The sequence below is a fragment of the Salvia hispanica genome, chromosome 5, assembly GCF_029641045.1.
Source record: "Salvia hispanica isolate PSC_SH4W2 chromosome 5, Shi_PSC_v1, whole genome shotgun sequence".
NCBI classification, from domain to species: domain Eukaryota; kingdom Viridiplantae; phylum Streptophyta; class Magnoliopsida; order Lamiales; family Lamiaceae; genus Salvia; species Salvia hispanica.
Genome location: NC_142696.1, coordinates 10235934 through 10256271, shown reverse-complemented (window position 1 = coordinate 10256271; position 20338 = coordinate 10235934). Strand labels below are relative to the sequence as shown.

The 20338-nt window shown below is 52.1% G+C and overlaps 29 non-coding genes and 11 pseudogenes across 29 annotated transcripts; all 40 read right to left on the bottom strand.

Annotated features, from left to right (window-relative positions):
• Positions 1-233: 233 nt before the first annotated feature.
• On the bottom strand, positions 234-352 carry LOC148925767 (5S ribosomal RNA). Its single transcript, XR_016132081.1, has one exon. It is a non-coding gene; the product is annotated as a 5S ribosomal RNA (ribosomal RNA).
• Positions 353-746: 394 nt separating this feature from the next.
• LOC148925766 (5S ribosomal RNA) lies at positions 747-865 on the bottom strand. The gene has a single exon (XR_016132217.1). It is a non-coding gene; the product is annotated as a 5S ribosomal RNA (ribosomal RNA).
• Positions 866-1259: 394 nt separating this feature from the next.
• LOC148925765 (5S ribosomal RNA) lies at positions 1260-1378 on the bottom strand. The gene has a single exon (XR_016132079.1). It is a non-coding gene; the product is annotated as a 5S ribosomal RNA (ribosomal RNA).
• Positions 1379-1772: 394 nt separating this feature from the next.
• LOC148925764 (5S ribosomal RNA) lies at positions 1773-1891 on the bottom strand. The gene has a single exon (XR_016131499.1). It is a non-coding gene; the product is annotated as a 5S ribosomal RNA (ribosomal RNA).
• A 392-nt stretch (positions 1892-2283) lies between these two features.
• Positions 2284-2389, bottom strand: LOC148925763 (5S ribosomal RNA; annotated as a pseudogene).
• Positions 2390-2783: 394 nt separating this feature from the next.
• On the bottom strand, positions 2784-2902 carry LOC148925762 (5S ribosomal RNA). Its single transcript, XR_016131127.1, has one exon. It is a non-coding gene; the product is annotated as a 5S ribosomal RNA (ribosomal RNA).
• A 392-nt stretch (positions 2903-3294) lies between these two features.
• On the bottom strand, positions 3295-3400 carry LOC148925761 (5S ribosomal RNA; annotated as a pseudogene).
• Positions 3401-3792: 392 nt separating this feature from the next.
• LOC148925760 (5S ribosomal RNA) lies at positions 3793-3898 on the bottom strand (annotated as a pseudogene).
• Positions 3899-4292: 394 nt separating this feature from the next.
• LOC148925759 (5S ribosomal RNA) lies at positions 4293-4411 on the bottom strand. The gene has a single exon (XR_016132216.1). It is a non-coding gene; the product is annotated as a 5S ribosomal RNA (ribosomal RNA).
• Positions 4412-4805: 394 nt separating this feature from the next.
• Positions 4806-4924, bottom strand: LOC148925758 (5S ribosomal RNA). The gene has a single exon (XR_016132078.1). It is a non-coding gene; the product is annotated as a 5S ribosomal RNA (ribosomal RNA).
• Positions 4925-5318: 394 nt separating this feature from the next.
• Positions 5319-5437, bottom strand: LOC148925757 (5S ribosomal RNA). The gene has a single exon (XR_016132077.1). It is a non-coding gene; the product is annotated as a 5S ribosomal RNA (ribosomal RNA).
• Positions 5438-5831: 394 nt separating this feature from the next.
• LOC148925756 (5S ribosomal RNA) lies at positions 5832-5950 on the bottom strand. The gene has a single exon (XR_016132215.1). It is a non-coding gene; the product is annotated as a 5S ribosomal RNA (ribosomal RNA).
• Positions 5951-6344: 394 nt separating this feature from the next.
• Positions 6345-6463, bottom strand: LOC148925755 (5S ribosomal RNA). Its single transcript, XR_016132076.1, has one exon. It is a non-coding gene; the product is annotated as a 5S ribosomal RNA (ribosomal RNA).
• A 394-nt stretch (positions 6464-6857) lies between these two features.
• On the bottom strand, positions 6858-6976 carry LOC148925754 (5S ribosomal RNA). The gene has a single exon (XR_016131498.1). It is a non-coding gene; the product is annotated as a 5S ribosomal RNA (ribosomal RNA).
• Positions 6977-7368: 392 nt separating this feature from the next.
• LOC148925753 (5S ribosomal RNA) lies at positions 7369-7474 on the bottom strand (annotated as a pseudogene).
• Positions 7475-7868: 394 nt separating this feature from the next.
• On the bottom strand, positions 7869-7987 carry LOC148925752 (5S ribosomal RNA). Its single transcript, XR_016131126.1, has one exon. It is a non-coding gene; the product is annotated as a 5S ribosomal RNA (ribosomal RNA).
• A 392-nt stretch (positions 7988-8379) lies between these two features.
• LOC148925751 (5S ribosomal RNA) lies at positions 8380-8485 on the bottom strand (annotated as a pseudogene).
• A 392-nt stretch (positions 8486-8877) lies between these two features.
• LOC148925750 (5S ribosomal RNA) lies at positions 8878-8983 on the bottom strand (annotated as a pseudogene).
• A 394-nt stretch (positions 8984-9377) lies between these two features.
• On the bottom strand, positions 9378-9496 carry LOC148925749 (5S ribosomal RNA). The gene has a single exon (XR_016132214.1). It is a non-coding gene; the product is annotated as a 5S ribosomal RNA (ribosomal RNA).
• A 394-nt stretch (positions 9497-9890) lies between these two features.
• Positions 9891-10009, bottom strand: LOC148925748 (5S ribosomal RNA). Its single transcript, XR_016132075.1, has one exon. It is a non-coding gene; the product is annotated as a 5S ribosomal RNA (ribosomal RNA).
• A 394-nt stretch (positions 10010-10403) lies between these two features.
• Positions 10404-10522, bottom strand: LOC148925747 (5S ribosomal RNA). Its single transcript, XR_016131262.1, has one exon. It is a non-coding gene; the product is annotated as a 5S ribosomal RNA (ribosomal RNA).
• Positions 10523-10914: 392 nt separating this feature from the next.
• Positions 10915-11020, bottom strand: LOC148925746 (5S ribosomal RNA; annotated as a pseudogene).
• A 394-nt stretch (positions 11021-11414) lies between these two features.
• LOC148925745 (5S ribosomal RNA) lies at positions 11415-11533 on the bottom strand. The gene has a single exon (XR_016131125.1). It is a non-coding gene; the product is annotated as a 5S ribosomal RNA (ribosomal RNA).
• A 392-nt stretch (positions 11534-11925) lies between these two features.
• Positions 11926-12031, bottom strand: LOC148925744 (5S ribosomal RNA; annotated as a pseudogene).
• A 394-nt stretch (positions 12032-12425) lies between these two features.
• On the bottom strand, positions 12426-12544 carry LOC148925743 (5S ribosomal RNA). Its single transcript, XR_016132213.1, has one exon. It is a non-coding gene; the product is annotated as a 5S ribosomal RNA (ribosomal RNA).
• A 394-nt stretch (positions 12545-12938) lies between these two features.
• Positions 12939-13057, bottom strand: LOC148925742 (5S ribosomal RNA). The gene has a single exon (XR_016132074.1). It is a non-coding gene; the product is annotated as a 5S ribosomal RNA (ribosomal RNA).
• A 393-nt stretch (positions 13058-13450) lies between these two features.
• On the bottom strand, positions 13451-13569 carry LOC148925741 (5S ribosomal RNA). Its single transcript, XR_016131261.1, has one exon. It is a non-coding gene; the product is annotated as a 5S ribosomal RNA (ribosomal RNA).
• A 392-nt stretch (positions 13570-13961) lies between these two features.
• LOC148925740 (5S ribosomal RNA) lies at positions 13962-14067 on the bottom strand (annotated as a pseudogene).
• A 394-nt stretch (positions 14068-14461) lies between these two features.
• On the bottom strand, positions 14462-14580 carry LOC148925739 (5S ribosomal RNA). Its single transcript, XR_016131124.1, has one exon. It is a non-coding gene; the product is annotated as a 5S ribosomal RNA (ribosomal RNA).
• Positions 14581-14972: 392 nt separating this feature from the next.
• LOC148925738 (5S ribosomal RNA) lies at positions 14973-15078 on the bottom strand (annotated as a pseudogene).
• Positions 15079-15472: 394 nt separating this feature from the next.
• On the bottom strand, positions 15473-15591 carry LOC148925737 (5S ribosomal RNA). Its single transcript, XR_016132211.1, has one exon. It is a non-coding gene; the product is annotated as a 5S ribosomal RNA (ribosomal RNA).
• A 394-nt stretch (positions 15592-15985) lies between these two features.
• On the bottom strand, positions 15986-16104 carry LOC148925736 (5S ribosomal RNA). Its single transcript, XR_016132073.1, has one exon. It is a non-coding gene; the product is annotated as a 5S ribosomal RNA (ribosomal RNA).
• A 393-nt stretch (positions 16105-16497) lies between these two features.
• LOC148925735 (5S ribosomal RNA) lies at positions 16498-16616 on the bottom strand. Its single transcript, XR_016131260.1, has one exon. It is a non-coding gene; the product is annotated as a 5S ribosomal RNA (ribosomal RNA).
• Positions 16617-17010: 394 nt separating this feature from the next.
• LOC148925734 (5S ribosomal RNA) lies at positions 17011-17129 on the bottom strand. The gene has a single exon (XR_016132210.1). It is a non-coding gene; the product is annotated as a 5S ribosomal RNA (ribosomal RNA).
• A 394-nt stretch (positions 17130-17523) lies between these two features.
• On the bottom strand, positions 17524-17642 carry LOC148925733 (5S ribosomal RNA). The gene has a single exon (XR_016132072.1). It is a non-coding gene; the product is annotated as a 5S ribosomal RNA (ribosomal RNA).
• A 394-nt stretch (positions 17643-18036) lies between these two features.
• LOC148925732 (5S ribosomal RNA) lies at positions 18037-18155 on the bottom strand. The gene has a single exon (XR_016131259.1). It is a non-coding gene; the product is annotated as a 5S ribosomal RNA (ribosomal RNA).
• A 394-nt stretch (positions 18156-18549) lies between these two features.
• Positions 18550-18668, bottom strand: LOC148925731 (5S ribosomal RNA). The gene has a single exon (XR_016132071.1). It is a non-coding gene; the product is annotated as a 5S ribosomal RNA (ribosomal RNA).
• Positions 18669-19062: 394 nt separating this feature from the next.
• LOC148925730 (5S ribosomal RNA) lies at positions 19063-19181 on the bottom strand. The gene has a single exon (XR_016131258.1). It is a non-coding gene; the product is annotated as a 5S ribosomal RNA (ribosomal RNA).
• A 392-nt stretch (positions 19182-19573) lies between these two features.
• On the bottom strand, positions 19574-19679 carry LOC148925729 (5S ribosomal RNA; annotated as a pseudogene).
• A 394-nt stretch (positions 19680-20073) lies between these two features.
• Positions 20074-20192, bottom strand: LOC148925728 (5S ribosomal RNA). The gene has a single exon (XR_016130988.1). It is a non-coding gene; the product is annotated as a 5S ribosomal RNA (ribosomal RNA).
• Between the last annotated feature and the right edge of the window lie 146 nt (positions 20193-20338).

The following is a 20338-nucleotide window of genomic DNA, read 5'->3' as shown; positions in this document are numbered from 1 at the left end:
GTACAGCCCGTGGCTACTCCGGGAAGCAAAAAGAGGCCGTTTCGAGTCATTTCGAACACTTTTAGTTCGCAGCTACTGTTTTTCGGCACGTTTAAGATTGTGGGACCCGCTCGTCACCGGCTCGTGGAGTTTGTCGTACTTTTTGTCCTCGTACTCGACAACAGCTAATCGAGTGTCGGACCACATCAAGACCAAATGAACGGAAAAAAAAAATGAAGGCACTCGCAAAAAAAGGGGTGCAACACGAGGACTTCCCAGGGGGTCACCCATCCTAGTACTACTCTCGCCCAACCACGCTTAACTTCGGAGTTCTGATGGGATCCGGTGCATTAGTGCTGGTATGATCGCACCCATCAATAGCCTCGCACTTTATTCTGTCATAGCGTACGCTCCCGTGCGCAGGTTCTGATCCCCCACCCTTCACACAGGCATAACTTTTGATCCGGAAGGAGTTACGGGACCCACAGCATATCACCGCGAAGCTCTCGCCGAGCCCCACGTTCTGAGCTAAGTGTACAGCCCGTGGCTACTCCGGGAAGCAAAAAGAGGCTGTTTCGAGCCATTTCGAACACTTTTAGTTCGCAGCTACTGTTTTTCGGCATGTTTAAGATTGTGGGACCCGCTCGTCACCGGCTCGTGGAGATTGTCGTACTTTTTGTCCTCGTACTCGACAACAGCTAATCGAGTGTCGGACCACATCAAGACCAAATGAATGGAAAAAAAAAATGAACGCACTCGCAAAAAAAGGGGTGCAACACAAGGACTTCCCAGGGGGTCACCCATCCTAGTACTACTCTCGCCCAAGCACGCATAACTTCGGAGTTCGGATGGGATCCGGTGCATTAGTGCTGGTATGATCGCACCCATCAATAGCCTCGCACTTTATTCTGTCATAGCGTACGCTCCCGTGCGCAGGTTCTGATCCCCCACCCTTCACACAGGCATAACTTTTGATCCGGAAGGAGTTACGGGACCCACAGCATATCACCGCGAAGCTCTCGCCGAGCCCCACGTTCTGAGCTAAGTGTACAGCCCGTGGCTACTCCGGGAAGCAAAAAGAGGCCGTTTCGAGTCATTTCGAACACTTTTAGTTCGCAGCTACTGTTTTTCGGCACGTTTAAGATTGTGGGACCCGCTCGTCACCGGCTCGTGGAGTTTGTCGTACTTTTTGTCCTCGTACTCGACAACAGCTAATCGAGTGTCGGACCACATCAAGACCAACTGAACGGAAAAAAAAAATGAAGGCACTCGCAAAAAAAGGGGTGCAACACGAGGACTTCCCAGGGGGTCACCCATCCTAGTACTACTCTCGCCCAACCACGCTTAACTTCGGAGTTCTGATGGGATCCGGTGCATTAGTGCTGGTATGATCGCACCCATCAATAGCCTCGCACTTTATTCTGTCATAGCGTACGCTCCCGTGCGCAGGTTCTGATCCCCCACCCTTCACACAGGCATAACTTTTGATCCGGAAGGAGTTACGGGACCCACAGCATATCACCGCGAAGCTCTCGCCGAGCCCCACGTTCTGAGCTAAGTGTACAGCCCGTGGCTACTCCGGGAAGCAAAAAGAGGCCGTTTCGAGCCATTTCGAACACTTTTAGTTCGCAGCTACTGTTTTTCGGCACATTTAAGATTGTGGGACCCGCTCGTCACCGGCTCGTGGAGTTCGTCGTACTTTTTGTCCTCGTACTCGACAACAGCTAATCGAGTGTCGGACCACATCAAGACCAACTGAACGGAAAAAAAAAATGAACGCACTCGCAAAAAAAGGGGTGCAACGCGAGGACTTCCCAGGGGGTCACCCATCCTAGTACTACTCTCGCCCAAGCAAGCTTAACTTCGGAGTTCTGATGGGATCCGGTGCATTAGGGCTGGTATGATCGCACCCATCAATAGCCTCGCACTTTATTCTTTCATATCGTACGCTCCCGTGCGCAGGTTCTGATCCCCCACCCTTCACACAGGCATAACTTTTGATCCGGAAGGAGTTACGGGACCCAAAGCATATCACCGCGAAGCTCTCGCCGAGCCCCACGTTCTGAGCTACGGGTACAGCCCGTGGCTACTCCGGGAAGCAAAAAGAGGCCGTTTCGAGCCATTTCGAACACTTTTAGTTCGCAGCTACAGTTTTTCGGCACGTTTAAGATTGTGGGACCCGCTCATCACCGGCTCGTGGAGATTGTCGTACTTTTTGTCCTCGTACTCGACAACCACTAATCGAGTGTCGGACCACATCAAGACCAACTGAACGGAAAAAAAATGAACGCACTCGCAAAAAATGGGGTGCAACAGGGGGTCACCCATCCTAGTACTACTCTCGCCCAAGCACGCTTAACTTCGGAGTTCTGATGGGATCCGGTGCATTAGTGCTGGTATGATCGCACCCATCAATAGCCCCGCACTTTATTCTTTCATAGCGTACGCTCCCGTGCGCAGGTTCTGATCCCCCACCCTCCAGACGGGTATAACTTTTGATCGGGAATGAGTTACGGGACCCACAACATATCACCGCGAAGCTCTCGCCGAGCCCCACGTTCTGAGCTATGGGTACAGCCCGTGGCTACTCCGGGAAGCAAAAAGAGGCCGTTTCGAGCCATTTCGAACACTTTTAGTTCGCAGCTACTGTTTTTCGGCACGTTTAAGATTGTGGGACCCGCTCGTCACCGGCTCGTGGAGATTGTCGTACTTTTTGTCCTCGTACTCGACAACAGCTAATCGAGTGTCGGACCACATCAAGACCAAATGAATGGAAAAAAAAAATGAACGCACTCGCAAAAAAAGGGGTGCAACACAAGGACTTCCCAGGGGGTCACCCATCCTAGTACTACTCTCGCCCAAGCACGCATAACTTCGGAGTTCTGATGGGATCCGGTGCATTAGTGCTGGTATGATCGCACCCATCAATAGCCTCGCACTTTATTCTGTCATAGCGTACGCTCCCGTGCGCAGGTTCTGATCCCCCACCCTTCACACAGGCATAACTTTTGATCCGGAAGGAGTTACGGGACCCACAGCATATCACCGCGAAGCTCTCGCCGAGCCCCACGTTCTGAGCTAAGTGTACAGCCCGTGGCTACTCCGGGAAGCAAAAAGAGGCCGTTTCGAGCCATTTCGAACACTTTTAGTTCGCAGCTACAGTTTTTCGGCACGTTTAAGATTGTGGGACCCGCTCATCACCGGCTCGTGGAGATTGTCGTACTTTTTGTCCTCGTACTCGACAACCACTAATCGAGTGTCGGACCACATCAAGACCAACTGAACGGAAAAAAAATGAACGCACTCGCAAAAAAAGGGGTGCAACAGGGGGTCACCCATCCTAGTACTACTCTCGCCCAAGCACGCTTAACTTCGGAGTTCTGATGGGATCCGGTGCATTAGTGCTGGTATGATCGCACCCATCAATAGCCCCGCACTTTATTCTTTCATAGCGTACGCTCCCGTGCGCAGGTTCTGATCCCCCACCCTTCACACAGGCATAACTTTTGATCCGGAAGGAGTTACGGGACCCACAGCATATCACCGCGAAGCTCTCGCCGAGCCCCACGTTCTGAGCTAAGTGTACAGCCCGTGGCTACTCCGGGAAGCAAAAAGAGGCCGTTTCGAGCCATTTCGAACACTTTTAGTTCGCAGCTACAGTTTTTCGGCACGTTTAAGATTGTGGGACCCGCTCATCACCGGCTCGTGGAGATTGTCGTACTTTTTGTCCTCGTACTCGACAACCACTAATCGAGTGTCGGACCACATCAAGACCAACTGAACGGAAAAAAAATGAACGCACTCGCAAAAAAAGGGGTGCAACAGGGGGTCACCCATCCTAGTACTACTCTCGCCCAAGCACGCTTAACTTCGGAGTTCTGATGGGATCCGGTGCATTAGTGCTGGTATGATCGCACCCATCAATAGCCTCGCACTTTATTCTGTCATAGCGTACGCTCCCGTGCGCAGGTTCTGATCCCCCACCCTTCACACAGGCATAACTTTTGATCCGGAAGGAGTTACGGGACCCACAGCATATCACCGCGAAGCTCTCGCCGAGCCCCACGTTCTGAGCTAAGTGTACAGCCCGTGGCTACTCCGGGAAGCAAAAAGAGGCTGTTTCGAGCCATTTCGAACACTTTTAGTTCGCAGCTACTGTTTTTCGGCATGTTTAAGATTGTGGGACCCGCTCGTCACCGGCTCGTGGAGATTGTCGTACTTTTTGTCCTCGTACTCGACAACAGCTAATCGAGTGTCGGACCACATCAAGACCAAATGAATGGAAAAAAAAAATGAACGCACTCGCAAAAAAAGGGGTGCAACACAAGGACTTCCCAGGGGGTCACCCATCCTAGTACTACTCTCGCCCAAGCACGCATAACTTCGGAGTTCGGATGGGATCCGGTGCATTAGTGCTGGTATGATCGCACCCATCAATAGCCTCGCACTTTATTCTGTCATAGCGTACGCTCCCGTGCGCAGGTTCTGATCCCCCACCCTTCACACAGGCATAACTTTTGATCCGGAAGGAGTTACGGGACCCACAGCATATCACCGCGAAGCTCTCGCCGAGCCCCACGTTCTGAGCTAAGTGTACAGCCCGTGGCTACTCCGGGAAGCAAAAAGAGGCCGTTTCGAGTCATTTCGAACACTTTTAGTTCGCAGCTACTGTTTTTCGGCACGTTTAAGATTGTGGGACCCGCTCGTCACCGGCTCGTGGAGTTTGTCGTACTTTTTGTCCTCGTACTCGACAACAGCTAATCGAGTGTCGGACCACATCAAGACCAACTGAACGGAAAAAAAAAATGAAGGCACTCGCAAAAAAAGGGGTGCAACACGAGGACTTCCCAGGGGGTCACCCATCCTAGTACTACTCTCGCCCAACCACGCTTAACTTCGGAGTTCTGATGGGATCCGGTGCATTAGTGCTGGTATGATCGCACCCATCAATAGCCTCGCACTTTATTCTGTCATAGCGTACGCTCCCGTGCGCAGGTTCTGATCCCCCACCCTTCACACAGGCATAACTTTTGATCCGGAAGGAGTTACGGGACCCACAGCATATCACCGCGAAGCTCTCGCCGAGCCCCACGTTCTGAGCTAAGTGTACAGCCCGTGGCTACTCCGGGAAGCAAAAAGAGGCCGTTTCGAGTCATTTCGAACACTTTTAGTCCGCAGCTACTGTTTTTCGGCACGTTTAAGATTGTGGGACCCGCTCGTCACCGGCTCGTGGAGTTTGTCGTACTTTTTGTCCTCGTACTCGACAACAGCTAATCGAGTGTCGGACCACATCAAGACCAAATGAACGGAAAAAAAAAATGAAGGCACTCGCAAAAAAAGGGGTGCAACACGAGGACTTCCCAGGGGGTCACCCATCCTAGTACTACTCTCGCCCAACCACGCTTAACTTCGGAGTTCTGATGGGATCCGGTGCATTAGTGCTGGTATGATCGCACCCATCAATAGCCTCGCACTTTATTCTGTCATAGCGTACGCTCCCGTGCGCAGGTTCTGATCCCCCACCCTTCACACAGGCATAACTTTTGATCCGGAAGGAGTTACGGGACCCACAGCATATCACCGCGAAGCTCTCGCCGAGCCCCACGTTCTGAGCTAAGTGTACAGCCCGTGGCTACTCCGGGAAGCAAAAAGAGGCTGTTTCGAGCCATTTCGAACACTTTTAGTTCGCAGCTACTGTTTTTCGGCATGTTTAAGATTGTGGGACCCGCTCGTCACCGGCTCGTGGAGATTGTCGTACTTTTTGTCCTCGTACTCGACAACAGCTAATCGAGTGTCGGACCACATCAAGACCAAATGAATGGAAAAAAAAAATGAACGCACTCGCAAAAAAAGGGGTGCAACACAAGGACTTCCCAGGGGGTCACCCATCCTAGTACTACTCTCGCCCAAGCACGCATAACTTCGGAGTTCGGATGGGATCCGGTGCATTAGTGCTGGTATGATCGCACCCATCAATAGCCTCGCACTTTATTCTGTCATAGCGTACGCTCCCGTGCGCAGGTTCTGATCCCCCACCCTTCACACAGGCATAACTTTTGATCCGGAAGGAGTTACGGGACCCACAGCATATCACCGCGAAGCTCTCGCCGAGCCCCACGTTCTGAGCTAAGTGTACAGCCCGTGGCTACTCCGGGAAGCAAAAAGAGGCCGTTTCGAGTCATTTCGAACACTTTTAGTTCGCAGCTACTGTTTTTCGGCACGTTTAAGATTGTGGGACCCGCTCGTCACCGGCTCGTGGAGTTTGTCGTACTTTTTGTCCTCGTACTCGACAACAGCTAATCGAGTGTCGGACCACATCAAGACCAACTGAACGGAAAAAAAAAATGAAGGCACTCGCAAAAAAAGGGGTGCAACACGAGGACTTCCCAGGGGGTCACCCATCCTAGTACTACTCTCGCCCAACCACGCTTAACTTCGGAGTTCTGATGGGATCCGGTGCATTAGTGCTGGTATGATCGCACCCATCAATAGCCTCGCACTTTATTCTGTCATAGCGTACGCTCCCGTGCGCAGGTTCTGATCCCCCACCCTTCACACAGGCATAACTTTTGATCCGGAAGGAGTTACGGGACCCACAGCATATCACCGCGAAGCTCTCGCCGAGCCCCACGTTCTGAGCTAAGTGTACAGCCCGTGGCTACTCCGGGAAGCAAAAAGAGGCCGTTTCGAGCCATTTCGAACACTTTTAGTTCGCAGCTACTGTTTTTCGGCACATTTAAGATTGTGGGACCCGCTCGTCACCGGCTCGTGGAGTTCGTCGTACTTTTTGTCCTCGTACTCGACAACAGCTAATCGAGTGTCGGACCACATCAAGACCAACTGAACGGAAAAAAAAAATGAACGCACTCGCAAAAAAAGGGGTGCAACGCGAGGACTTCCCAGGGGGTCACCCATCCTAGTACTACTCTCGCCCAAGCAAGCTTAACTTCGGAGTTCTGATGGGATCCGGTGCATTAGGGCTGGTATGATCGCACCCATCAATAGCCTCGCACTTTATTCTTTCATATCGTACGCTCCCGTGCGCAGGTTCTGATCCCCCACCCTTCACACAGGCATAACTTTTGATCCGGAAGGAGTTACGGGACCCAAAGCATATCACCGCGAAGCTCTCGCCGAGCCCCACGTTCTGAGCTACGGGTACAGCCCGTGGCTACTCCGGGAAGCAAAAAGAGGCCGTTTCGAGCCATTTCGAACACTTTTAGTTCGCAGCTACAGTTTTTCGGCACGTTTAAGATTGTGGGACCCGCTCATCACCGGCTCGTGGAGATTGTCGTACTTTTTGTCCTCGTACTCGACAACCACTAATCGAGTGTCGGACCACATCAAGACCAACTGAACGGAAAAAAAATGAACGCACTCGCAAAAAATGGGGTGCAACAGGGGGTCACCCATCCTAGTACTACTCTCGCCCAAGCACGCTTAACTTCGGAGTTCTGATGGGATCCGGTGCATTAGTGCTGGTATGATCGCACCCATCAATAGCCCCGCACTTTATTCTTTCATAGCGTACGCTCCCGTGCGCAGGTTCTGATCCCCCACCCTCCAGACGGGTATAACTTTTGATCGGGAATGAGTTACGGGACCCACAACATATCACCGCGAAGCTCTCGCCGAGCCCCACGTTCTGAGCTATGGGTACAGCCCGTGGCTACTCCGGGAAGCAAAAAGAGGCCGTTTCGAGCCATTTCGAACACTTTTAGTTCGCAGCTACTGTTTTTCGGCACGTTTAAGATTGTGGGACCCGCTCATCACCGGCTCGTGGAGATTGTCGTACTTTTTGTCCTCGTACTCGACAACAGCTAATCGAGTGTCGGACCACATCAAGACCAAATGAATGGAAAAAAAAAATGAACGCACTCGCAAAAAAAGGGGTGCAACACAAGGACTTCCCAGGGGGTCACCCATCCTAGTACTACTCTCGCCCAAGCACGCATAACTTCGGAGTTCTGATGGGATCCGGTGCATTAGTGCTGGTATGATCGCACCCATCAATAGCCTCGCACTTTATTCTGTCATAGCGTACGCTCCCGTGCGCAGGTTCTGATCCCCCACCCTTCACACAGGCATAACTTTTGATCCGGAAGGAGTTACGGGACCCACAGCATATCACCGCGAAGCTCTCGCCGAGCCCCACGTTCTGAGCTAAGTGTACAGCCCGTGGCTACTCCGGGAAGCAAAAAGAGGCCGTTTCGAGCCATTTCGAACACTTTTAGTTCGCAGCTACAGTTTTTCGGCACGTTTAAGATTGTGGGACCTGCTCATCACCGGCTCGTGGAGATTGTCGTACTTTTTGTCCTCGTACTCGACAACCACTAATCGAGTGTCGGACCACATCAAGACCAACTGAACGGAAAAAAAATGAACGCACTCGCAAAAAAAGGGGTGCAACAGGGGGTCACCCATCCTAGTACTACTCTCGCCCAAGCACGCTTAACTTCGGAGTTCTGATGGGATCCGGTGCATTAGTGCTGGTATGATCGCACCCATCAATAGCCCCGCACTTTATTCTTTCATAGCGTACGCTCCCGTGCGCAGGTTCTGATCCCCCACCCTTCACACAGGCATAACTTTTGATCCGGAAGGAGTTACGGGACCCACAGCATATCACCGCGAAGCTCTCGCCGAGCCCCACGTTCTGAGCTAAGTGTACAGCCCGTGGCTACTCCGGGAAGCAAAAAGAGGCCGTTTCGAGCCATTTCGAACACTTTTAGTTCGCAGCTACAGTTTTTCGGCACGTTTAAGATTGTGGGACCCGCTCATCACCGGCTCGTGGAGATTGTCGTACTTTTTGTCCTCGTACTCGACAACCACTAATCGAGTGTCGGACCACATCAAGACCAACTGAACGGAAAAAAAATGAACGCACTCGCAAAAAAAGGGGTGCAACAGGGGGTCACCCATCCTAGTACTACTCTCGCCCAAGCACGCTTAACTTCGGAGTTCTGATGGGATCCGGTGCATTAGTGCTGGTATGATCGCACCCATCAATAGCCCCGCACTTTATTCTTTCATAGCGTACGCTCCCGTGCGCAGGTTCTGATCCCCCACCCTCCAGACGGGTATAACTTTTGATCGGGAATGAGTTACGGGACCCACAACATATCACCGCGAAGCTCTCGCCGAGCCCCACGTTCTGAGCTACGGGTACAGCCCGTGGCTACTCCGGGAAGCAAAAAGAGGCCGTTTCGAGCCATTTCGAACACTTTTAGTTCACAGCTACTGTTTTTCGGCATGTTTAAGATTGTGGGACCCGCTCGTCACCGGCTCGTGGAGATTGTCGTACTTTTTGTCCTCGTACTCGACAACAGCTAATCGAGTGTCGGACCACATCAAGACCAAATGAATGGAAAAAAAAAATGAACGCACTCGCAAAAAAAGGGGTGCAACACAAGGACTTCCCAGGGGGTCACCCATCCTAGTACTACTCTCGCCCAAGCACGCATAACTTCGGAGTTCGGATGGGATCCGGTGCATTAGTGCTGGTATGATCGCACCCATCAATAGCCTCGCACTTTATTCTGTCATAGCGTACGCTCCCGTGCGCAGGTTCTGATCCCCCACCCTTCACACAGGCATAACTTTTGATCCGGAAGGAGTTACGGGACCCACAGCATATCACCGCGAAGCTCTCGCAGAGCCCCACGTTCTGAGCTAAGTGTACAGCCCGTGGCTACTCCGGGAAGCAAAAAGAGGCCGTTTCGAGTCATTTCGAACACTTTTAGTTCGCAGCTACTGTTTTTCGGCACGTTTAAGATTGTGGGACCCGCTCGTCACCGGCTCGTGGAGTTTGTCGTACTTTTTGTCCTCGTACTCGACAACAGCTAATCGAGTGTCGGACCACATCAAGACCAACTGAACGGAAAAAAAAAATGAAGGCACTCGCAAAAAAAGGGGTGCAACACGAGGACTTCCCAGGGGGTCACCCATCCTAGTACTACTCTCGCCCAACCACGCTTAACTTCGGAGTTCTGATGGGATCCGGTGCATTAGTGCTGGTATGATCGCACCCATCAATAGCCTCGCACTTTATTCTGTCATAGCGTACGCTCCCGTGCGCAGGTTCTGATCCCCCACCCTTCACACAGGCATAACTTTTGATCCGGAAGGAGTTACGGGACCCACAGCATATCACCGCGAAGCTCTCGCCGAGCCCCACGTTCTGAGCTAAGTGTACAGCCCGTGGCTACTCCGGGAAGCAAAAAGAGGCCGTTTCGAGCCATTTCGAACACTTTTAGTTCGCAGCTACTGTTTTTCGGCACATTTAAGATTGTGGGACCCGCTCGTCACCGGCTCGTGGAGTTCGTCGTACTTTTTGTCCTCGTACTCGACAACAGCTAATCGAGTGTCGGACCACATCAAGACCAACTGAACGGAAAAAAAAAATGAACGCACTCGCAAAAAAAGGGGTGCAACACGAGGACTTCCCAGGGGGTCACCCATCCTAGTACTACTCTCGCCCAAGCAAGCTTAACTTCGGAGTTCTGATGGGATCCGGTGCATTAGGGCTGGTATGATCGCACCCATCAATAGCCTCGCACTTTATTCTTTCATATCGTACGCTCCCGTGCGCAGGTTCTGATCCCCCACCCTTCACACAGGCATAACTTTTGATCCGGAAGGAGTTACGGGACCCAAAGCATATCACCGCGAAGCTCTCGCCGAGCCCCACGTTCTGAGCTACGGGTACAGCCCGTGGCTACTCCGGGAAGCAAAAAGAGGCCGTTTCGAGCCATTTCGAACACTTTTAGTTCGCAGCTACAGTTTTTCGGCACGTTTAAGATTGTGGGACCCGCTCATCACCGGCTCGTGGAGATTGTCGTACTTTTTGTCCTCGTACTCGACAACCACTAATCGAGTGTCGGACCACATCAAGACCAACTGAACGGAAAAAAAATGAACGCACTCGCAAAAAATGGGGTGCAACAGGGGGTCACCCATCCTAGTACTACTCTCGCCCAAGCACGCTTAACTTCGGAGTTCTGATGGGATCCGGTGCATTAGTGCTGGTATGATCGCACCCATCAATAGCCCCGCACTTTATTCTTTCATAGCGTACGCTCCCGTGCGCAGGTTCTGATCCCCCACCCTCCAGACGGGTATAACTTTTGATCGGGAATGAGTTACGGGACCCACAACATATCACCGCGAAGCTCTCGCCGAGCCCCACGTTCTGAGCTATGGGTACAGCCCGTGGCTACTCCGGGAAGCAAAAAGAGGCCGTTTCGAGCCATTTCGAACACTTTTAGTTCGCAGCTACTGTTTTTCGGCACGTTTAAGATTGTGGGACCCGCTCGTCACCGGCTCGTGGAGATTGTCGTACTTTTTGTCCTCGTACTCGACAACAGCTAATCGAGTGTCGGACCACATCAAGACCAAATGAATGGAAAAAAAAAATGAACGCACTCGCAAAAAAAGGGGTGCAACACAAGGACTTCCCAGGGGGTCACCCATCCTAGTACTACTCTCGCCCAAGCACGCATAACTTCGGAGTTCTGATGGGATCCGGTGCATTAGTGCTGGTATGATCGCACCCATCAATAGCCTCGCACTTTATTCTGTCATAGCGTACGCTCCCGTGCGCAGGTTCTGATCCCCCACCCTTCACACAGGCATAACTTTTGATCCGGAAGGAGTTACGGGACCCACAGCATATCACCGCGAAGCTCTCGCCGAGCCCCACGTTCTGAGCTAAGTGTACAGCCCGTGGCTACTCCGGGAAGCAAAAAGAGGCCGTTTCGAGCCATTTCGAACACTTTTAGTTCGCAGCTACAGTTTTTCGGCACGTTTAAGATTGTGGGACCCGCTCATCACCGGCTCGTGGAGATTGTCGTACTTTTTGTCCTCGTACTCGACAACCACTAATCGAGTGTCGGACCACATCAAGACCAACTGAACGGAAAAAAAATGAACGCACTCGCAAAAAAAGGGGTGCAACAGGGGGTCACCCATCCTAGTACTACTCTCGCCCAAGCACGCTTAACTTCGGAGTTCTGATGGGATCCGGTGCATTAGTGCTGGTATGATCGCACCCATCAATAGCCCCGCACTTTATTCTTTCATAGCGTACGCTCCCGTGCGCAGGTTCTGATCCCCCACCCTCCAGACGGGTATAACTTTTGATCGGGAATGAGTTACGGGACCCACAACATATCACCGCGAAGCTCTCGCCGAGCCCCACGTTCTGAGCTACGGGTACAGCCCGTGGCTACTCCGGGAAGCAAAAAGAGGCCGTTTCGAGCCATTTCGAACACTTTTAGTTCGCAGCTACTGTTTTTCGGCATGTTTAAGATTGTGGGACCCGCTCGTCACCGGCTCGTGGAGATTGTCGTACTTTTTGTCCTCGTACTCGACAACAGCTAATCGAGTGTCGGACCACATCAAGACCAAATGAATGGAAAAAAAAAATGAACGCACTCGCAAAAAAAGGGGTGCAACACAAGGACTTCCCAGGGGGTCACCCATCCTAGTACTACTCTCGCCCAAGCACGCATAACTTCGGAGTTCGGATGGGATCCGGTGCATTAGTGCTGGTATGATCGCACCCATCAATAGCCTCGCACTTTATTCTGTCATAGCGTACGCTCCCGTGCGCAGGTTCTGATCCCCCACCCTTCACACAGGCATAACTTTTGATCCGGAAGGAGTTACGGGACCCACAGCATATCACCGCGAAGCTCTCGCCGAGCCCCACGTTCTGAGCTAAGTGTAGAGCCCGTGGCTACTCCGGGAAGCAAAAAGAGGCCGTTTCGAGCCATTTCGAACACTTTTAGTTCGCAGCTACTGTTTTTCGGCACGTTTAAGATTGTGGGACCCGCTCGTCACCGGCTCGTGGAGTTTGTCGTACTTTTTGTCCTCGTACTCGACAACAGCTAATCGAGTGTCGGACCACATCAAGACCAACTGAACGGAAAAAAAAAATGAAGGCACTCGCAAAAAAAGGGGTGCAACACGAGGACTTCCCAGGGGGTCACCCATCCTAGTACTACTCTCGCCCAACCACGCTTAACTTCGGAGTTCTGATGGGATCCGGTGCATTAGTGCTGGTATGATCGCACCCATCAATAGCCTCGCACTTTATTCTGTCATAGCGTACGCTCCCGTGCGCAGGTTCTGATCCCCCACCCTTCACACAGGCATAACTTTTGATCCGGAAGGAGTTACGGGACCCACAGCATATCACCGCGAAGCTCTCGCCGAGCCCCACGTTCTGAGCTAAGTGTACAGCCCGTGGCTACTCCGGGAAGCAAAAAGAGGCCGTTTCGAGCCATTTCGAACACTTTTAGTTCGCAGCTACTGTTTTTCGGCACATTTAAGATTGTGGGACCCGCTCGTCACCGGCTCGTGGAGTTCGTCGTACTTTTTGTCCTCGTACTCGACAACAGCTAATCGAGTGTCGGACCACATCAAGACCAACTGAACGGAAAAAAAAATGAACGCACTCGCAAAAAAAGGGGTGCAACACGAGGACTTCCCAGGGGGTCACCCATCCTAGTACTACTCTCGCCCAAGCAAGCTTAACTTCGGAGTTCTGATGGGATCCGGTGCATTAGGGCTGGTATGATCGCACCCATCAATAGCCTCGCACTTTATTCTTTCATATCGTACGCTCCCGTGCGCAGGTTCTGATCCCCCACCCTTCACACAGGCATAACTTTTGATCCGGAAGGAGTTACGGGACCCAAAGCATATCACCGCGAAGCTCTCGCCGAGCCCCACGTTCTGAGCTACGGGTACAGCCCGTGGCTACTCCGGGAAGCAAAAAGAGGCCGTTTCGAGCCATTTCGAACACTTTTAGTTCGCAGCTACAGTTTTTCGGCACGTTTAAGATTGTGGGACCCGCTCATCACCGGCTCGTGGAGATTGTCGTACTTTTTGTCCTCGTACTCGACAACCACTAATCGAGTGTCGGACCACATCAAGACCAACTGAACGGAAAAAAAATGAACGCACTCGCAAAAAATGGGGTGCAACAGGGGGTCACCCATCCTAGTACTACTCTCGCCCAAGCACGCTTAACTTCGGAGTTCTGATGGGATCCGGTGCATTAGTGCTGGTATGATCGCACCCATCAATAGCCCCGCACTTTATTCTTTCATAGCGTACGCTCCCGTGCGCAGGTTCTGATCCCCCACCCTCCAGACGGGTATAACTTTTGATCGGGAATGAGTTACGGGACCCACAACATATCACCGCGAAGCTCTCGCCGAGCCCCACGTTCTGAGCTATGGGTACAGCCCGTGGCTACTCCGGGAAGCAAAAAGAGGCCGTTTCGAGCCATTTCGAACACTTTTAGTTCGCAGCTACTGTTTTTCGGCACGTTTAAGATTGTGGGACCCGCTCGTCACCGGCTCGTGGAGATTGTCGTACTTTTTGTCCTCGTACTCGACAACAGCTAATCGAGTGTCGGACCACATCAAGACCAAATGAATGGAAAAAAAAAATGAACGCACTCGCAAAAAAAGGGGTGCAACACAAGGACTTCCCAGGGGGTCACCCATCCTAGTACTACTCTCGCCCAAGCACGCATAACTTCGGAGTTCTGATGGGATCCGGTGCATTAGTGCTGGTATGATCGCACCCATCAATAGCCTCGCACTTTATTCTGTCATAGCGTACGCTCCCGTGCGCAGGTTCTGATCCCCCACCCTTCACACAGGCATAACTTTTGATCCGGAAGGAGTTACGGGACCCACAGCATATCACCGCGAAGCTCTCGCCGAGCCCCACGTTCTGAGCTAAGTGTACAGCCCGTGGCTACTCCGGGAAGCAAAAAGAGGCCGTTTCGAGCCATTTCGAACACTTTTAGTTCGCAGCTACAGTTTTTCGGCACGTTTAAGATTGTGGGACCCGCTCATCACCGGCTCGTGGAGATTGTCGTACTTTTTGTCCTCGTACTCGACAACCACTAATCGAGTGTCGGACCACATCAAGACCAACTGAACGGAAAAAAAATGAACGCACTCGCAAAAAAAGGGGTGCAACAGGGGGTCACCCATCCTAGTACTACTCTCGCCCAAGCACGCTTAACTTCGGAGTTCTGATGGGATCCGGTGCATTAGTGCTGGTATGATCGCACCCATCAATAGCCCCGCACTTTATTCTTTCATAGCGTACGCTCCCGTGCGCAGGTTCTGATCCCCCACCCTCCAGACGGGTATAACTTTTGATCGGGAATGAGTTACGGGACCCACAACATATCACCGCGAAGCTCTCGCCGAGCCCCACGTTCTGAGCTACGGGTACAGCCCGTGGCTACTCCGGGAAGCAAAAAGAGGCCGTTTCGAGCCATTTCGAACACTTTTAGTTCGCAGCTACTGTTTTTCGGCATGTTTAAGATTGTGGGACCCGCTCGTCACCGGCTCGTGGAGATTGTCGTACTTTTTGTCCTCGTACTCGACAACAGCTAATCGAGTGTCGGACCACATCAAGACCAAATGAATGGAAAAAAAAAATGAACGCACTCGCAAAAAAAGGGGTGCAACACAAGGACTTCCCAGGGGGTCACCCATCCTAGTACTACTCTCGCCCAAGCACGCATAACTTCGGAGTTCGGATGGGATCCGGTGCATTAGTGCTGGTATGATCGCACCCATCAATAGCCTCGCACTTTATTCTGTCATAGCGTACGCTCCCGTGCGCAGGTTCTGATCCCCCACCCTTCACACAGGCATAACTTTTGATCCGGAAGGAGTTACGGGACCCACAGCATATCACCGCGAAGCTCTCGCCGAGCCCCACGTTCTGAGCTAAGTGTAGAGCCCGTGGCTACTCCGGGAAGCAAAAAGAGGCCGTTTCGAGCCATTTCGAACACTTTTAGTTCGCAGCTACTGTTTTTCGGCACGTTTAAGATTGTGGGACCCGCTCGTCACCGGCTCGTGGAGTTTGTCGTACTTTTTGTCCTCGTACTCGACAACAGCTAATCGAGTGTCGGACCACATCAAGACCAACTGAACGGAAAAAAAAAATGAAGGCACTCGCAAAAAAAGGGGTGCAACACGAGGACTTCCCAGGGGGTCACCCATCCTAGTACTACTCTCGCCCAACCACGCTTAACTTCGGAGTTCTGATGGGATCCGGTGCATTAGTGCTGGTATGATCGCACCCATCAATAGCCTCGCACTTTATTCTGTCATAGCGTACGCTCCCGTGCGCAGGTTCTGATCCCCCACCCTTCACACAGGCATAACTTTTGATCCGGAAGGAGTTACGGGACCCACAGCATATCACCGCGAAGCTCTCGCCGAGCCCCACGTTCTGAGCTAAGTGTACAGCCCGTGGCTACTCCGGGAAGCAAAAAGAGGCCGTTTCGAGCCATTTCGAACACTTTTAGTTCGCAGCTACTGTTTTTCGGCACATTTAAGATTGTGGGACCCGCTCGTCACCGGCTCGTGGAGTTCGTCGTACTTTTTGTCCTCGTACTCGACAACAGCTAATCGAGTGTCGGACCACATCAAGACCAACTGAACGGAAAAAAAAATGAACGCACTCGCAAAAAAAGGGGTGCAACACGAGGACTTCCCAGGGGGTCACCCATCCTAGTACTACTCTCGCCCAAGCAAGCTTAACTTCGGAGTTCTGATGGGATCCGGTGCATTAGGGCTGGTATGATCGCACCCATCAATAGCCTCGCACTTTATTCTTTCATATCGTACGCTCCCGTGCGCAGGTTCTGATCCCCCACCCTTCACACAGGCATAACTTTTGATCCGGAAGGAGTTACGGGACCCAAAGCATATCACCGCGAAGCTCTCGCCGAGCCCCACGTTCTGAGCTAAGTGTAGAGCCCGTGGCTACTCCGGGAAGCAAAAAGAGGCCGTTTCGAGCCATTTCGAACACTTTTAGTTCGCAGCTACTGTTTTTCGGCACGTTTAAGATTGTGGGACCCGCTCGTCACCGGCTCGTGGAGTTTGTCGTACTTTTTGTCCTCGTACTCGACAACAGCTAATCGAGTGTCGGACCACATCAAGACCAAATGAATGGAAAAAAAAAATGAACGCACTCGCAAAAAAAGGGGTGCAACACAAGGACTTCCCAGGGGGTCACCCATCCTAGTACTACTCTCGCCCAAGCACGCATAACTTCGGAGTTCGGATGGGATCCGGTGCATTAGTGCTGGTATGATCGCACCCATCAATAGCCTCGCACTTTATTCTGTCATAGCGTACGCTCCCGTGCGCAGGTTCTGATCCCCCACCCTTCACACAGGCATAACTTTTGATCCGGAAGGAGTTACGGGACCCACAGCATATCACCGCGAAGCTCTCGCCGAGCCCCACGTTCTGAGCTAAGTGTAGAGCCCGTGGCTACTCCGGGAAGCAAAAAGAGGCCGTTTCGAGCCATTTCGAACACTTTTAGTTCGCAGCTACTGTTTTTCGGCACGTTTAAGATTGTGGGACCCGCTCGTCACCGGCTCGTGGAGTTTGTCGTACTTTTTGTCCTCGTACTCGACAACAGCTAATCGAGTGTCGGACCACATCAAGACCAACTGAACGGAAAAAAAAAATGAAGGCACTCGCAAAAAAAGGGGTGCAACACGAGGACTTCCCAGGGGGTCACCCATCCTAGTACTACTCTCGCCCAACCACGCTTAACTTCGGAGTTCTGATGGGATCCGGTGCATTAGTGCTGGTATGATCGCACCCATCAATAGCCTCGCACTTTATTCTGTCATAGCGTACGCTCCCGTGCGCAGGTTCTGATCCCCCACCCTTCACACAGGCATAACTTTTGATCCGGAAGGAGTTACGGGACCCACAGCATATCACCGCGAAGCTCTCGCCGAGCCCCACGTTCTGAGCTAAGTGTACAGCCCGTGGCTACTCCGGGAAGCAAAAAGAGGCCGTTTCGAGCCATTTCGAACACTTTTAGTTCGCAGCTACTGTTTTTCGGCACATTTAAGATTGTGGGACCCGCTCGTCACCGGCTCGTGGAGTTCGTCGTACTTTTTGTCCTCGTACTCGACAACAGCTAATCGAGTGTCGGACCACATCAAGACCAACTGAACGGAAAAAAAAAATGAACGCACTCGCAAAAAAAGGGGTGCAACACGAGGACTTCCCAGGGGGTCACCCATCCTAGTACTACTCTCGCCCAAGCAAGCTTAACTTCGGAGTTCTGATGGGATCCGGTGCATTAGGGCTGGTATGATCGCACCCATCAATAGCCTCGCACTTTATTCTTTCATATCGTACGCTCCCGTGCGCAGGTTCTGATCCCCCACCCTTCACACAGGCATAACTTTTGATCCGGAAGGAGTTACGGGACCCAAAGCATATCACCGCGAAGCTCTCGCCGAGCCCCACGTTCTGAGCTAAGTGTAGAGCCCGTGGCTACTCCGGGAAGCAAAAAGAGGCCGTTTCGAGCCATTTCGAACACTTTTAGTTCGCAGCTACTGTTTTTCGGCACGTTTAAGATTGTGGGACCCGCTCGTCACCGGCTCGTGGAGTTTGTCGTACTTTTTGTCCTCGTACTCGACAACAGCTAATCGAGTGTCGGACCACATCAAGACCAACTGAACGGAAAAAAAAAATGAAGGCACTCGCAAAAAAAGGGGTGCAACACGAGGACTTCCCAGGGGGTCACCCATCCTAGTACTACTCTCGCCCAACCACGCTTAACTTCGGAGTTCTGATGGGATCCGGTGCATTAGTGCTGGTATGATCGCACCCATCAATAGCCTCGCACTTTATTCTGTCATAGCGTACGCTCCCGTGCGCAGGTTCTGATCCCCCACCCTTCACACAGGCATAACTTTTGATCCGGAAGGAGTTACGGGACCCACAGCATATCACCGCGAAGCTCTCGCCGAGCCCCACGTTCTGAGCTAAGTGTACAGCCCGTGGCTACTCCGGGAAGCAAAAAGAGGCCGTTTCGAGCCATTTCGAACACTTTTAGTTCGCAGCTACTGTTTTTCGGCACATTTAAGAGTGTGGGACCCGCTCGTCACCGGCTCGTGGAGTTCGTCGTACTTTTTGTCCTCGTACTCGACAACAGCTAATCGAGTGTCGGACCACATCAAGACCAACTGAACGGAAAAAAAAAATGAACGCACTCGCAAAAAAAGGGGTGCAACACGAGGACTTCCCAGGGGGTCACCCATCCTAGTACTACTCTCGCCCAAGCAAGCTTAACTTCGGAGTTCTGATGGGATCCGGTGCATTAGGGCTGGTATGATCGCACCCATCAATAGCCTCGCACTTTATTCTTTCATATCGTACGCTCCCGTGCGCAGGTTCTGATCCCCCACCCTTCACACAGGCATAACTTTTGATCCGGAAGGAGTTACGGGACCCAAAGCATATCACCGCGAAGCTCTCGCCGAGCCCCACGTTCTGAGCTACGGGTACAGCCCGTGGCTACTCCGGGAAGCAAAAAGAGGCCGTTTCGAGCCATTTCGAACACTTTTAGTTCGCAGCTACAGTTTTTCGGCACGTTTAAGATTGTGGGACCCGATCATCACCGGCTCGTGGAGATTGTCGTACTTTTTGTCCTCGTACTCGACAACCACTAATCGAGTGTCGGACCACATCAAGACCAACTGAACGGAAAAAAAATGAACGCACTCGCAAAAAAAGGGGTGCAACAGGGGGTCACCCATCCTAGTACTACTCTCGCCCAAGCACGCTTAACTTCGGAGTTCTGATGGGATCCGGTGCATTAGTGCTGGTATGATCGCACCCATCAATAGCCCCGCACTTTATTCTTTCATAGCGTACGCTCCCGTGCGCAGGTTCTGATCCCCCACCCTCCAGACGGGTATAACTTTTGATCGGGAATGAGTTACGGGACCCACAACATATCACCGCGAAGCTCTCGCCGAGCCCCACGTTCTGAGCTACGGGTACAGCCCGTGGCTACTCCGGGAAGCAAAAAGAGGCCGTTTCGAGCCATTTCGAACACTTTTAGTTCGCAGCTACTGTTTTTCGGCACGTTTAAGATTGTTGGACCCGCTCGTCACCGGCTCGTGGAGTTTGTCGTACTTTTTGTCCTCGTACTCGACAACAGCTAATCGAGTGTCGGACCACATCAAGACCAACTGAACGGAAAAAAAAAATGAAGGCACTCGCAAAAAAAGGGGTGCAACACGAGGACTTCCCAGGGGGTCACCCATCCTAGTACTACTCTCGCCCAAGCACGCTTAACTTCGGAGTTCTGATGGGATCCGGTGCATTAGTGCTGGTATGATCGCACCCATCAATAGCCTCGCACTTTATTCTGTCATAGCGTACGCTCCCGTGCGCAGGTTCTGATCCCCCACCCTTCACACAGGCATAACTTTTGATCCGGAAGGAGTTACGGGACCCACAGCATATCACCGCGAAGCTCTCGCCGAGCCCCA